At 40.2% G+C, this 16,299-nt stretch overlaps 1 protein-coding gene across 3 annotated transcripts in view; it reads left to right on the top strand.

Annotated features, from left to right (window-relative positions):
• The window catches only part of CPVL (carboxypeptidase vitellogenic like), a 126,813-nt gene that overhangs the window by 97,895 nt on the left and 12,619 nt on the right, over window positions 1-16,299 (top strand). The window lies entirely within an intron of this gene.

Below are 16,299 nucleotides of genomic sequence, written 5' to 3'. Positions count from 1 at the left end.
GGAGATACTTTGGGACCTGTAGGTTGTGGGGAAGGGGATGGTGGGATCGAAACTAAAGCCTGCATCCCAGTAAGGCCTGGCTCGCCCCACGCAGAGTCACACAGCAGCCCAAGCGTGTCTTCCGTAGCCCTCCTTTCCACAGAGCAGTGTCTGAGTTCCTTAACGTACATGGTGCGTAACGCAAAACAAGATGAAAGGTGAGATATTGTTCAAGAGACAAGACGACAATCAAAAAGATAATACTCAGCCCAAAAAGGCAAATCATTAATGAGAGAATTTGTACAGAAGGGAGCTTGAACACGTGATGTAAGTTAGCTTCAATGTAATCTCTTCTGGCAAATCTGTGCTCTTATTTGGGTCCCACACACGAAGCCCCAGGACCGAATCTGTCCATCTGATGCCCCTAGTGTGACCTTCACTTTAGGAGTCAGACCTTGCTCTGGCCAAGCCTGTCCACTGTGCCTCCAGTTTACAGGCTTCAGCTCCACAAGGGTCGTCAGGGCTTCATTGGTGACTACATGAGGATTCCACCGTTTACCTCCAGAAAGTTTTTGGAGAGATTAAGAATACTTTTGCTTAGTCAAGAGGAGAAATTTAAATCTTCTGGACCTGATTTTTTTCCTGCAATTTTTTATTTGAGGCAACATTGAAACCTCCATTCTGTATTAGGTATTTGGAATTACAGCTTTCCAAACGCTTGAGCTTTTCATTAGGCAAATCCATGCTCCAAATAAAAATTAATTTCAGAAGCATACAACCTTAAAAGTACTTTGCTTTGGGAAAGTAAATGAGAGCTCACAAAAATATTCATAAGGGTCACTGAGTTATGAAATGCATTACTCATTTCTGTTAGAAGGCATGATAGATCGAGCAGAAGTATGGGTAAGTCTAACGTATAAAGCTCCCCTTCTGTTCCCCCTCCCCACCCATCATTCTCACCATTTAACAACATGTACGAAATTTAAATATCGTGCAACGTTAACTACCTTGGACAAAGGAAACAGTTGAGAGATGTATTTCTGGGATCAAGTAAAGGGAAACTCTATGTTGGAAAACTTATAACATTACAGTTTCTAAATGGAGATAAACTATACCAAAGAATTAAAAACTGGTGCCACAGCAAACTAAATGAGTCAGAGCAGAAACAGTTCTGGCAAGATGCGTGTGAGGTCTGTAAGTGAGGCTGACGAAGGACAGAGAGAGGAGTGTCTGTTGACCTGCAGAGAGATCTGGAGAGAAGGCGATGAGCGTGCTTGTCTGCCCTGTGTGCTTCTGTAAACTGGAGCCCAAGCAGTCTTGGGTTGGGTATTGACTTGGGAATCACAATAATTGGTTAACTCTGAAGATTGATTCCAAAATCAATTGGAATTCTTGGACAAGTGGAGGCTCTCCATTTGCAGAAGATATTCTGGATTTCATTTTTGGTATTTATTTGTCTGTTTTTAAGTAACACAAGTAATATAAGAATTCAGATATTTAAAAAAAAAAAGAATTCAGATATTTTTAATTTGATTTTTATTTGATTTTTTTAGGATTTTATTTATTTACTCATGAAAGAGACAAAGAGAGACACAGAGACATAGCAGAGGGAGAAGCAGGCTCCCTGCAGGGAGCCTGATGTGGGACTCAATCCCCAGACCCTGGGTTCATGGGGACTGGGTTCACTCAACCACTGAGCCACCCAGGTGCCCCAGGCTACACTGGATGCTACACTGCTGGCCTTGAAAATAGCAAAAGCAGCCATGAGCCAACACTTTTTAATGTTTAATGATTATACTCAAGGGTAAAATATAAGGGTAATATAAAATATATATCTGGACTTATTTAATTAGAATTACATAATTTAGATTATTACCACTTTCCAGATAAATGCAAGAACCTTAGATCTTCCTTATCAAGTCTCCTGGTTTTTGTGTTATCATTAAAAACAAAAAATTCCACATACAGTTTGAACACCACAAAACATTACTTGCATCATGTTACACAGCCAGTGTCACTGTGACTTACCCATAAATTGATCCATTCAGTCCCCCTTAAGCCTCTTTCCCATTTCCGTGCTTATGACTGGAATTATTTTTCTTCGCTTAAAAAAAAAAATCCTTTTATTTTTTACTTTAGTAAAGTTGTGCTGGCAACAGTTTCTGTTTTTGTTTGTCTGAAATGTCTTTGTGTTGCCTTTAGTTGAGAACTTCATTTTTCATGGAATTGAAGTTTAGCTAGGCAGTTATGGTCTTTCAGCACATAAAAGATACTATTCTGTTGTTCACTAACTTGCATCACTTCAGAGGTGAGCTGTCCTTTTTACTGCTGTTCCTTTGAAGGTGATTTTTTCCCCACCTGACTACTGTTAAGATTTTCTCAATTTTTGGTTTTCAGAAGATTTGACTATGTGTATATAGCAGTGATTTTAAATACATATGTACACTATTCTTGGGTTTCTTAAGCTTTTTCTTTTAAGTATTTTATTTATTTATTCATGAGAGACACACAGAGAGAGGCAGAGACACAGGCAGAGGGAGAAGCAGGTTCCTTGCGAGGAACCCGATGTGGGACTGAGTCCCAGGACCCCAAGATCACGACCTGAGCCAAAGGCAGACACTCAACCATTGAGCCACCAGGTGCTCTCTTAAGCTTTTTGAAACTAAGACTTGATGTCTTTTGTCATATTTGGAAAATTCTCAATCATTATCCCTTCAAAAACTGCTTGTGCTCTGTTCTCTCTTTCCTCTCAATCTAGGACCTAATTATGCAAATGTTAGACTTTTTCATTTCATCCCATATAGCTTTATTTCTGTTCTTTCTTCTTTCCATTCTTCAGTCTGATATTTTCTTTTTTCTCTTTTAGTTTTCTCTTCTTCCCTACTACTATTCCAAATATGTTGTTTAGCCCATTTATTTTTTAACTGCAGTAATTATTTTTTGTCATTCTGGAATTTCAGTCTTTTTTCTTTTTTATCGATTTTATAGATCTCAACTTTTAGATAATTATCTACTCCTCATCATGCTGTTTCTCAAACATATTAATCACATTTACTTTGATATCCATTGCTGATAACTCTTAGATTTGTATTACCCTTTAGCCTGATTCTATTGTGTGTTTTTTTTTATTATTTTTTTTTATTTTTATGGTAACTTGATCCTTTTCTCTGGTATGCCTCAAGTTTTCAATGGAATGTCAGACATTATGCTGGTAAAACTGTAGAGATAATTTGAGCTTTTGGCTGATGATACTTTCTTTTAAAGAGATTTTACTTTGCTTTGTCAAGCAGTTAAATAGGGGTCAAGCACTTGGATCAAGTCTGGAATTGATTATATTTAAATCTGTATTTTAGCTGGTCTATTTCCATGGTCCTAAATTGACATTTGTAGTGTTAACTAGGGCCTCTACTCTTAGGCAGGCCATGAACACCAATTTTTGTCTCCCCGCAGCTCTGTTCAGGTTTCCAGCTTTTTCACTATCACGTTAATAAAGATTTTGTAGCCTCTTGGTCCCTGAATCAACTATTGCTTTGATGGGAAAAGAACCACAGAATATCAGAGTCATCTTGTTGCCCTCTCCTTCGCTTTGTAACCATAGCTCCTTGTGCTAAGAAGAATAGTGGTTCCCCAAAGAAGCCCTTCTCCTAATCTCTGGAACCTGTGAACATGTTATGTTTTACAGAAGAAAGAATTAAAACTGCACATGGAAATAAGGGTGCTGATCCTCTGACCCAGAGATGGGGAAATTTTTCTGCATTATTCAGTGTCATTACAAAGGTCCTTATAAGTGAATGAGGGGGGAGGCACCTGGCTGGCTTAGTCGGTAGAGCATGCAACTCTTTATCTTGGGGTCATGAGCTTGAGCCCCACATCAGGGATAGAGCTTACTTAAAAGGATGAGTGGATGTGGGAGGCTGATGAGTCAGACATTTGAAGATGCTACACTGCTGGCCTTGAAAATAGCAAAAGCAGCCATGAGCCAAGGAATGCAGGTAGCCTCTAGAAGCTAAAAAAGGCAAGGCAACAGATTATCCTCTAAAACCTTCAGAAGAAACTCTACCAACATCTTGATTTTAGTCCAGTAAGACCACTTCAGACTTCTAACCTCCAAAATTATAGGATAAGAAATGTATATTGTTATAAAGGCACTGAATATGTGGTGATTTGTTATAGAGACAATAGGAAACTAATCCATTCTTCATGTCCTGGCTGTCTTCATAGGTCACCCTGACTTTCAAATGGGCATGTTCTGTATTTTTGTCCAGCTTTCCTGGTTTTATTTTTCATTTTTTTGTTTGTTTGTTTGATTGTTTGTTTGTTTGTTTTTTAGCAGGGAGATTGAGAGCAACAAGTTTCTTTGCCAAGACAGGAAGTGGCACTTGTTGCTCTGTTCTTTTAGGATGATACCATACATATTTTCAAAGTTACAGTATACATTCTTCATTTATCTTTAAGTAATATTCTATGGATTCCATTAATATATGTAATTAATTTTCTTAAAAATTATCTTCCTGTTGACCATTTAAGGTTGTTTTCTCTTGTGGTTGTAGCTGATATATTATTATTAATTTCTAACAAATAGGTGTTTCAATAGTTCTGATCTATGTCAACTTTTTAAAGAGACCTGTCAAAAACCACTATAAATTTTGTGTGCAAAATAACAAAAGAGAGGATGGAAGAGAAAGTATGCCAATAAAAGACAGGAGTTATAAGGGTGGGCTCATCTATCAATATTTATGTTCAGTAATGATAAAATAGCTTTGCTTCTTGAGCAAACGTGCCAGACATGATTGGTATTTCATGGCTATCATCAGAACATCCTTGCAAATCATACAATATCATTTCTATTTTACATATGAGGAAAGACTGAAGAAGGTAAACAGTCCTGTATCATCCAATGATAGGATGGGGATTCGAACCTTATTCATTCTGCTTCCATAGCAGTTTTATCAATGCCTCTCATATTACCTCTGATACTTAATTGCCAGTAATATAGGGACTGTTAGCTAAATAGAAGGGAAACACTCAGGGTAAAACTCCTTTAGGTAATTTTTTCATGCGTTTGAAAGATACTTGTTAAGCTTTCTTTGGTGCAATATAAAAGAGATACTTATAAATACTCATGAAATTCTGAGTTACCTTCAGTAATATATTAGAGCACAGTGCTCTAAAACATAGGGATGATAATAATACCTATCTGCTAGGGACTAAACTATGTCTCTCCTAATTTATGTGATGAAGACATCACCTATGATGTGACTATATTTGCAAAGATGACGTATAAGGAAGTAGTTTAAGTTAAATAGGTCATAAAGGCAGGGGTTAGTGTCCTTATAAGAGACACCAGAGAGCTCACTTGCTCTCCCTGTCTCTGCCATGGAAAGACACAACAAGAAGTCAGCTGTCTACAAACCAGAATAGAGCTCACACCAGAAACCAAACCGGCCAGCACTTTGTCTCAGCTCCAGAAATGTAAGAAATAAATGTCTGTTGTTTAGGAACAACAGTGTATGGTATCCTTATAGGATTATTGAGGGAATTCAACAAGTCAATTAGCATAGAGCAATATCTCATCATAGTAAACGTTATCTCTAATCATGTATAGTAAATGATCCCAAATAACATATAAAAGTATACATAATAAAAGGAAAATTATAAATAATAAATAGTAATTAAAGGAAAATCATAAATAGTAAAATTATAAATAGTAAAAATTATAAATAGCAAAAGTCAAGATCAGGGAAAATGTTTGAAAATCAACCCTTAGGGAAAGTTTAAATATTAATATTTAGGGACACCTGGGTTCAGTGGTTGAGGGTCTGTCTGCCTTCAGTTCAGGGTATGATCCTGGGGTCCTGGGGTTGAGTTCTGCATTCAGCTTCCCAAAGGGAGCCTGCTTCTCCCTCTGCCTATGTCTCTGCCTCTCTCTGTGTCTCTCATGAATAAATAAATAAAATATTTTTTAAATAAATAAATATTAATATTTAAGCTATTAAGGGCAACATGAATGTTGAGCTGCTAGGGAGCAATGGACATGTCACTTGCCCCCTGTCTGCTACACTGCTTTGTGATGACAGTCCCACCAAGGCACTCTCAGCATATCCTCCAGATTCCTGATGGCTGTTTCTGCTACCTGTTACCTATATCCCCCAGAGCAGCCTTGTGAGACGCTCCAGCGCCTGGCACTGCACATGTGTCCTGCTTGGCTCAGTGCATAAAATATCTAGTTCAGAGGCCAGGCTGTGGCTGCAGGGCGGCATGTGCTACAGAGGTGGGCAAAGGGATTGGCCGCCACTCAGAAATTGTGACAAATATCACACTAAGCCCACTGACTCTTGTGAATGCAAAACACATTGAGAGATGAAATGGCCCTCCTCTGGCTGCCAAAAAAACGGTAACAAAAGAAGCAAGGCCCACATGTGTTTGTGATAGGGAGTGTTTTACCGCACGGCAAGGGATCTGAATTTTATGGAGGTGATTTTTAAATGTTGGCAGAGCTCCTGCCCGCTTAATGCCTCCGCGTAGGGTTGAGGGTGGCGTGTGGAGATGAGGGGGAATTAAGGAGAGAAAAGAGCCCCGGTGTTAACAAAGGCATTCTCTGTGAGCCTTGGATTGAGAATCCTGTCCAAACATCAAGCGTCTGATAATGAAAAAAACGGGCCTTAGCCATGGACTTACTTTTCAGCCTTAGACACACAAAACAGAAGCATGTGAATGTGTCTGCCAAAAGAGAAACCTCACTCTTTGCCAAACTCCACAGCTCTTAATTTAAAAATCAAAACCAAAGTAGACTTGTCCCCGGATGGTTACCTAAAGTGTCCACTTGAAAGAAGACAGCTGTCCCTGGGGAGCAGCAGGGTAAGAGACAGGGAGCCACTTCCCCACATGTTCCCATCAGGCGATGCCTTGGGAAACCCGGAGACAGCCCCAGCCAGCCCATGGAGGGCAGGTGAAGAAGGAGGGCTGCGTGCGGCCTCTTGCTGGTTCTGGCCTAGAAGACAATGTGCCCTTGGCATCTCTGCCTTTCTAAGATTCAGACACTGCCTTATTACAGCATCTGGGGCAGTGGCCTCTTCTCAGCTTGTTCATCTCTAAAGTGCAAGGTTTGGACTGAGTTATCTGTAAGATATCTAAGAAAGATCTGAAATATCTATATTTCATTAATGCTCAGAAGGGCTCAGTTAGCAAGCAATATAGAATAGAATAGTGGCCCGTGTGTGTGTGTGTGTGTGTGTGTGTGTGTGTGCATTGACTTAATAGTGGTAGATCAAAGATCTAATCCTCTTCCTCCCTGGCTGGTGAAAACCCAGACCAACACTGTCAGGGCTACCCTGCTGTTCCTTTTACAGTCTTTCTCTTCCCTTATCCAAAAGTCACAGTTACTGTTCATGATCAGTTTTGATGTTGCCACTACTTTTGAAACAGGATATTTTGTTTTTACACCATTGAATTGCTATTTCAACCCCAAGGAAGTTTTGACTCTACATTTAGAAATAAAAAATTTTAGTCAGAATAACACTGATGAATTCCTTTAAGAACATCTTCCTAAAATAAACTTCACGAAGCTAAATTTTCTGAAGAAGGCATGGAAACCATTTCCAATTTTTCCATCTTTATTTCACTGGAAATATTTTATTGAGACTAATTATTTTCCACATTGAAAGAAAAGTTTGAGTCGCTGGTCAGTTTTCATTCTTATCAAATGTTACTGGGCGTAGTTTCTGCTAACATGAGTTTTGCAGAATTTCCAACAAGTCTATTTTTCCTGATTGCAGTTTGAGTCATTGTTATTTTTATTTTATGTTTTCATTATCAATATCAATTCGGGTTATTTAATAATTACAGGATGGATTATCTCAGCTAGGTAGTATTTTACAGCTGGAACAAATTTTAGATCTCATTTTTCAGGTGGTAAAAGTGAAACCCAGAGGTTAAGTGACTGTCCCGAAGTCTCTTACTCATTTCATGACTGAGCTGAGAGTGGATTCCAGGACTCCTGGCTTCCGGCCCAGTGGTTTTCTGCTTCACAAGGGTGCACACCTCCAGAATGATGCATTGGCAGCTGCATGCTAGTATGGTGAAGACTGGAGCCTGCATACATGTCTGCCATAATTCAGGCAGGCCTGAGAAATCTTGTATTTCACATCTAGCTTTAGCTGTGAAGTCACATATGTGCACCCGCTTCCTATAGACAGAGTATCAGGGTTTTTAAAAGGTATATTAGTGCTTAGTGGATGGTAAGGCAAGGTTCATCCTAAATTAAGAAGTTATGGTTTTATCTCGAACTTCTGATATTAATAAAAGAACAGATGCTGAAGGTAGTTAAAATGAACAGAGGCAACATGATAAGCAGAGCCTCATAGTGGGAGCCTGAAGAGCAGAGCACCAGCAGTGTGCACAGCCTGTGAGTTTCCAAACTGGAGCCCAGAGAATAAGAGCCAGGGGAGAGACTATGAAGGGTCACGGGCCCTTGATGGTAGTCAAGAAGTGAGTGCTCCATTGTTGAAGCAGTGGGAGGCAGGCCATTCAAAGGTTTATTTTTTCCTTTTTTTTTAAATTGTAAAATACATAAAACATAAAATGTATCATCTTAACCATTTGTTAAATTTAATTAAATAATTATTTTTAAAAGTAAGCTCCATGTCCAACATAGAGCTAAAACTCAAGATCAAGAGTGGAATGTTCTACTGACTAAGCCAGCCAGGCACCCCCTAATCTTAACCATTTTGAAGTGTGTCATCCAGTGGTATTAAATACATTCATAATATTGGGGTGCTATCACCACCGTTCATCTTCATAGCTCTTTTCATCTCCTAAACTGAACCTATAGCCATTGAACACTTGCTTCCCACTCCCCCACTCCAGTCCCTAGCAACCGCCATTCTGCTCATTCTACTTTCTCTATGAACTTGACTGCTCTACGTATCTTGTATAAATGGAAGCATACAGTGCTTGTCACCATGGAAGGTGTTTATGCACATTTTCAAAACTGGTCTTTGAGAAGTTTAAAGTGGCAGCAATAGGATGAATTCAGGGTGAAGAGAGGTCAGGAAAGGGGATCCAGCAATAGGATGAATTCAGGGTGAAGAGAGGTCAGGAAAGGGGATCCTGAGAAATAAGGAGTCCTGTTGGGAGCTTTATTGGAAGGAGGTTCTCCACCTGATTGGGCTTTGGCTTGTGGGGCCCCTCAGGCTGGTGGTCTGCTACAATCTCCTCAAGGGTTTCTCCCTGACTACCCAACAGGAATGAGACCTTCTGCTAAAGGTTATGTACAGAGAAACCAGAGGCAAGGAGCCCACCACCCTCAAAGATTGACTACTTTGAAGAGTTGTGACGAATGGAAGACAGTCTGATATCAGGAGAGGAGTCTAGATTCTGGGGCTAGACACACGTGGTGTGAATTTCAGTTTTGCCACTCACTGGCTGTGGGCTGTTCATGGTTCTATAAACTCTGAGCAAGAAGGGTGTCAGGAAGGCCCATGCTGATGACAGCTACACCCATTCTTCAGCATATGTCAGCCCTCAGGCCTACCACGCACTATTTATCCACAATGTTATGGAATACTAATAGCTCCACTATAAATTATGTGATTATATTTACTAATTTGTAAATGAGGAAACAGAAGGTTTACCTGAGATACTTGCTTCGGGTTTCAAATAGTAGTTGTATCCAAGACTCAACAACCCAAATCTCGATCTTTCCTCCACACCACCATGCTTCTAAGTACCTGTGAGGGCAGTGGGGTGGAAAGGAATGGAACACTCTAGTTGGCCAGAGTGGACTACATGTCTGCCCATGGGGGGTGTATGCGGTGGTGGTGACAGAGGGGGAGGGGTGGAGTGGTGGTGGCGGCCAGTATATTCGGCAGCACATCCAGTCCACACAGAAAAGCCTGTCTCCTAAAGGAAAGCAGAGTGCTTACAAGAGGGAGGAGGACAGGGAAGGTATGGTGTGCAGATAGAAAGCAGGAACAAACCCAGCTACCTAACTGTGCTTTTCTAAAACTAATGTTCACTTTGTTTAGTTTCTCTGACTATGCACAACTATAAAATAGAGAAAAGAATAACCTCAGTCTTTCGAGTACAAAGGAAGATCAGGCTGGGATTTGAACATTTCCACGGATAATCCACAGAGGGAATGACAGAGAGCTGGCCACCTGCCTCTCTTGGACTTCTGACTTTTTTTTTTTTAATTAAACAGTGTGGTGCATTCTGCACTATTTCTGAAGGAACTAATGGTTCCAGAAAGGTCTTCCTCAAGTCCTTGGTTGCATTGACAAAATCAGAGTAAGCAAAGAGCAACAAATGTGATTTTTGCATTTGACTAGTTGAGAAGGGGTGAGATGAAGCTAAAACAATATTTAATGCAAGAAAGTAACTGTTAAACAGATTTGAGATGATGATTACCAAATGCAGCTAATTCCCTGGGAAAATGTTTTGGCTTTGTTACAGAGATTATTACGCAGAGCCTTCACCTCTCTCCCAGCTCTGTTACTTCCTACAAAGAATGATTTCCAATTCGTAGCTTCTTTGTCTCTGTTACCTAGATCTGGGGAAGGTTCTCTGTTCATGCATGGGAATCAGACTATGAGCAGAAAGCCAGAACATAGTGGTCAAATCATCATCATCATCATCATCATCATCATCATCATCATGACTTGCTATCATCAGAGAGCTCCATGGTAGTTGCAGGCTGAGTTCTCCAGAAGCAGGCATTCAGACCAAGTTTGGGGTGCAAGATGTTTATTAGGGATCAACACCAGTGAAGGGAGTGGGGAGGAAGCAGAATTGATGGAAGAGGGAATCAAACTGTGGTCTATGCCTGAGAAAGCTTGGCCAACCTGGCAGGGAGCTCTGGAGAGAGTCTTCTTTCATCAGTGTGCCACATTGGGCCAAAATGACATGGCCTTTAAACCCCCACCTCACTCATTCACCAAATGTGGACTGCCCCAGAAAGGGCATCATCTTGGGAAAGGCTACTCTCTGCAGCTGAGGCAGCCCCTAGAGCTGCTAAGAGCTGGAGGCTGGGCTGCTTGCCCATCCTTGACGGAGGGATCTGATAGTGCATCTCTGTCTACCATGAAGGCCACCCAGATAATGTAGTTGCGAACTCTCAGGGTTGGCATGGAGAAGGGGATTGCATCAGGGGCTGGTGGTTTGCCCAACACCACATGAGATATTGTTCTTTGTTGGCATAATGTAAGTTTTATCCTAAGCTCTTAGTGTAATTGTGTCTTCTGTCTGCATTAAAAAGATGGCTCCAGCCTTGCTTTTAATTCATATCAAGATTCCAAGATAGGAACAGCAGAATTTTTAGGAAAAAAAATATTTTTTAGGTAATATTTATTTTTTAATTGTTTATTAATAGAATAATAGATTACACTAAAACTCAGTGGCTTAACACAACAAGTTTGTTATTTCTCATCATTATGTGAGTGGGATGGGCTCAGCTGGGTGGTTCTTTTGACTCACGTGAGATACACTGAGGTCATCCATGCAGCTGCCTTCAGCTGGGAGTTTGGCAAAAGCTGGAACGTGCAAGGTGGCCTTCTCTTCTCCAGGGCTCTCTCCATAGGGCCTCTCACCATGCAGTGTCTTGGCCTGGGCCTCACAGCCTGGCAGCCAGTCTCCCAAACTGGGAAGCAAAAGATGTCAGATGTCAGCAAAAGATGCCTTCTAAGCCCAGGGTGCAAAAGTCCCAGAATATTATTTTCATTGTGTTTTCTTGGCCAAAACAAATCACAGAAGAAGGCCAGATTCCTCTTGTTGGGAAGAATGATGAAGAATTTGGGACCATCATTAATCTACTGCACTCTCCTAACATAGTATGCTAACCCTTGCAAGTATAGATTCCCAGGCCTTATCTCCAAATAGTCTGACTTCATTTGTCAGGGGTAGGACCTGAACATTAGTATATATGTCTTTTGGGAATTCTAGTGTGCATCTTGTTTGGGGGAAACCTAAATTGTGATGTCTTTTGACCCTCTACTGATGCCAAAATGGCTTCATCTTGTAGGAACCCCACGTGGTTTATTGTTTGGATAAACTTCCATTCTGATCCCTAAAGGCAGCTCTAAATCCTGACCTATTTTACTTCCTTACAGGCCAACCAGAAACTTGAGAATGTAGTTTCACTCTTAACAAACCAGCCATTGATCTGAAATATCACTTTTAGAAAAGTGTCCTCTCGTCAATAGTATCTACTGGCGGGGCTCTGATTCTCTGGAATCCTCAGCCAAAACCTTAAGCTAAATTTTAAACCTCAGTCCCTGCAGTGCATTGTAGGTTTACAAATGGTCTTTGTTTTCTCAAAACACTGATAGACCACTGGTAATTTAGACTCATAGAAAAACTCCGTTATTTATTCAAAAGATTAGCTTCCTTTTCCCAGCAGACTTCCGTGCTGTACTGAAGTGATGTGGTCGTCCTGTGCAGTCCTTAGATAGTGGTGTGTCTTATGCTACTCTTCAGAAATGACACAACTAGATCAAGTAGGGTCTGCTGTAAACATCATCTGGATCCTTTCTTAGCAAAGATGGTATCTACCAGGCACCCTGAATTTGTTTCTGGATATTAATCAGTTGATAAAACACTATGATGGATTGATAAAATTAATGTCCTATCAAAGCAAAAATAAAAATGCAATGATTTCGGGTTCTTAACCCAGGGCAAGTGTCTGTGACTAGTATTCAAGGGGTCAGGGAACTTAGAAGGGAAAAAAATGCATTTTATTTTCACTGACCTCAAATAGCTTTTCCTTCCATTATGAATTATGAAATTTAGCATTTCCTCCCATTATGAATGTAGGCAACAAACCGCAGTGGCCTTAGCAATACCTTTGACTCTGTCACCAACAGAAAGCAGAAATACTTTCATACCAAATACAAATGCTGTTGCAAATACCTTGAAACAACATTTATCACCGTCACTGCTACTTTAAAATTGCAGTAGTTACCAGACCCCTGATTGCTCTTATTCAATGCATTCATATAGAAGTATATATACTGTTACATCACAAATTTATTTCTTACTACTTTGTTAATTTCAATGTAATGAGTTCGCTTGTAATCTATGATATATATGTAAGTATACATACATACATACATATATATATATATATATATATATATATATATATATAGTATTTTAAACCATTTTTCTGGAAAATATCCGTAGGCCACAGTAGACACTGTGAGTCCATGGCACAAAAAAGACCAAGAACTCATGCATTAGACTATTTGAATTATTGAAAATAATTTCTAGATCCTCCCCAACCCAAACTACAGACCACCTTTGGGAACCCCAGACTGACAGCTATGAGTTTAGCTATCAAGTAGGCTTGAATTTTCTTTCTAGTCTAATACCTCGGTAATTCTAATGACTACTATCACCATAGTCAAGCAACAGGGTAGAGGTTAAAAGACTGGATCCTAAAAAAAAAAAAAAACTGGATCCTGTGCCAGACCCTGCTCCACCACTTACTAGCTGTGTGACCTTGGGGAAGTTACTTAACCTCTCCAAGAGGCTCTTCATCAGTGAAGTGGGCATCACATCAATACTTCTCTCTCTCAGGAAGGGATTAGTTACTAGGATTCATTATGGGCCTACATGTATTACTTGACACTCTACCTGGCACCCAGTAAGCATGAAATAAAAATTCCTACTGCCTCTCCTAGTATTCATCTGTTTTTCTTCTGCATTCAGATCTCCTCCTATCTAATAGGATCCCTTTTGTTAAAGATTTTATTTATTTATTCATGAGAAAAACAGAGAGAAAGGTAGAGACACAGGCAGAGGGAGAAGCAGCCCAATGCGGGACAGGATCCTGAACCCCAGGATCATGCCCTGAGTGGAAGGCAGAGGCTCACCGCTGAGCCACCCAGGTGTCCCTAAAAGAATCCTTAATAGATACTGTGTTTTAAGGGCTCAACTAAATGTTCTTTATCAGAAAAGCCTAGAACTATGACAGTTGAAGTTACACCAGTTGTAACTTCACAATAACAAAGAAACTGTCTTGGTGAGAGGTAAAAGGAACTGAGGGGCAGGGGAGGTGTTCCAGCTTTTGCTACATGCAGTCTAATGATAGTAAATATAAATGGCTACATTGAGTAATGAGATGTTTCTGCAGCATTGAGTCCCTTTCTAGGTCACCAGTAATCTGGAACATCCCTGTTGACAATAAATGAAAGCATCCAGCCTTTCTGTTTTTGCCTCCCCCCACCTCTTTGTACTGAGTTTCTAACATATGGAAACAGGGAAGAAGAGGAATATAGGGGTTCATATTTAGAGAGTAAAAAACCATCTAGCAAAACAAAAACCCCAGTTATTTAGCAAACTCTCTGCTCTTCTGCTGTCCGGCATGGAGATGTGAGTGTTTATTTTTGTTCCTAATATTTATTTTCGTATGCAGCAACCAGAATCCCAAGGTTTAGATTCTGGCACCAGCTCTGTCTTCGTAGAGCTGCTTGCCAGAGGGGGACTTCCCATTTTTGCTTTTGTTGCCGTTCAGTTGCTTCCCTATATCCCCCCCTCTTACTGTTTTTTAGACACATGGCCCATCTCATCAGCTCTGTTTTACACAAAAGAAAAGAACATGACAGACAACATGTTAAATTTTTAAAGATTCATTTTTGTGTGTCTGGCAGCATCAGTAGGTGGGTTTTTTCTTTTTTTTTAAACTAAAAATGGAATAATAACCGAGGAGTATGTATAATACTTGTGAAGATAAAACAAATAATCATAAGTAAACCTTTGTACTTACCAGTCAGTTAAAGAAATGCAACATTACCAAGAGCTTGCCCTCCCCAATCCCACCTCTTTCCCTCATTTCCCCTGGAGGTAAACCACTGAACTGGATTTTGTTTTTATCATCCTTTTCCTTTTTAAAAAAAATAATAGTTTGACTACAGATATACATCCCCATAAATAACATTTTACTTTTCATGTTTAATTTTTTTAAAGATTTTATTTATTTATTCATGAGAGACACACACACAGAGAGAGAGAGAGAGAGAGAGGCAGAGACACAGGCAGAGGGAGAAGCAGGCTCCGGATGGGGAGCTTGATGTGAGACTCGATCACGACCTGAGCTGAAGGCAGATACTCAACCATTGAGCCATCCAGGTGTCCCAACTTTTCATGTTTAATTTTATATAAAAAGGAATTTTTAAAAAGATTTTATTTATTTATTCATGAGAGACACACAGAGAGAGAGAGGCAGAGACACAGGTAGAGGGAGAAGCAGGCTCCGTGCAGGGAGCCCGATGTGGGACTCGATCCCGGGACTCCAGGATCACATCCTGGGCTGGAGGCAGGCACTAAACCTCGAGCCACCCAGGTGTCCCAAAAAGGAATTATTTTGTGTGTATTTTGCAATAATGTGCTTTTGCTATTCAGCAATGTTAAAATTTCATCCACGTTGATAAGTTCAATTATGCTTTGTTTCTTCTTCATCGCCACATAATATTCCACTGTATAATTCTATCATCCATATATTCCATTGCTGTTGGATATGTTAGTGGTTCCCAGTGTTTCGCTACTACGAGTATTGCTTTCATGAACATTCTTGCCCTCCTCGTGCCTGTGTGCAGGAGTTTCTCTAAGAATAAAGCCTAGAAGTGGAACTGATGCGTTCACAGGGTTTGAGCATCTTCAACTTCATGAGATAATGCCAAACTGTTTTCTAAATTGATTATAATCTTGCCAGTAATGTATAAGAAATCTGATTATTTCACACTTTTGCCAACTCTTGGACTTGTCACTAGTCATCTTTCCCGTGGGTTTGTTAAGTTAAAGGGAAGCTTAATGTCCTTTCCCATATCTGCCATTCATGATTGTCTTCTTTCTCTCTTGCTGTCTTTCCCCTCTTCTCTGGCTAGCACCAAATGGAAAGGCTGCAGTCTCCACACAGAGTGAAAAGTAGAGTAGACTTGTCATGTCTAAGTCCTAACACTGCTTTGGTTAGGCAGATGCATTTTTCTTTCCTGTGCCGAGGTTGGCTACCAAAATATCCAGCTTAGGGGTGCCTGAGTGGTTCAGTCGGTTAAATATCTGCCTTCAGCTCAGGTCATGGTCCCAGGGTCCTGGGATCGAGCCCCGTATCAGGATCTCTGCTCAGTGGGAGTCTGCTTCTCCCTTTGCCTCTGCCCTTACCCGTGCCCCTGGCACTCGCTCTCTCTCTCTCATAATAAATAAATAAGTAAATATTTAAAAAAAAATCCATCTTTAAAACATAAGAAATTTAGTTCTTTAGAACCTTTTCATTTCAACTCCCCAACAGTGGCTCAGTATAAAGGAACAATTGTTAAAATAGACAGATTT

Source organism: Canis lupus, chromosome 14 (genome assembly GCF_003254725.2).
Source record: "Canis lupus dingo isolate Sandy chromosome 14, ASM325472v2, whole genome shotgun sequence".
NCBI lineage: Eukaryota > Metazoa > Chordata > Mammalia > Carnivora > Canidae > Canis > Canis lupus.
The sequence above is the reverse complement of the archived record's forward strand: the minus strand, read 5'-3'. Positions and strand labels throughout refer to the sequence as shown.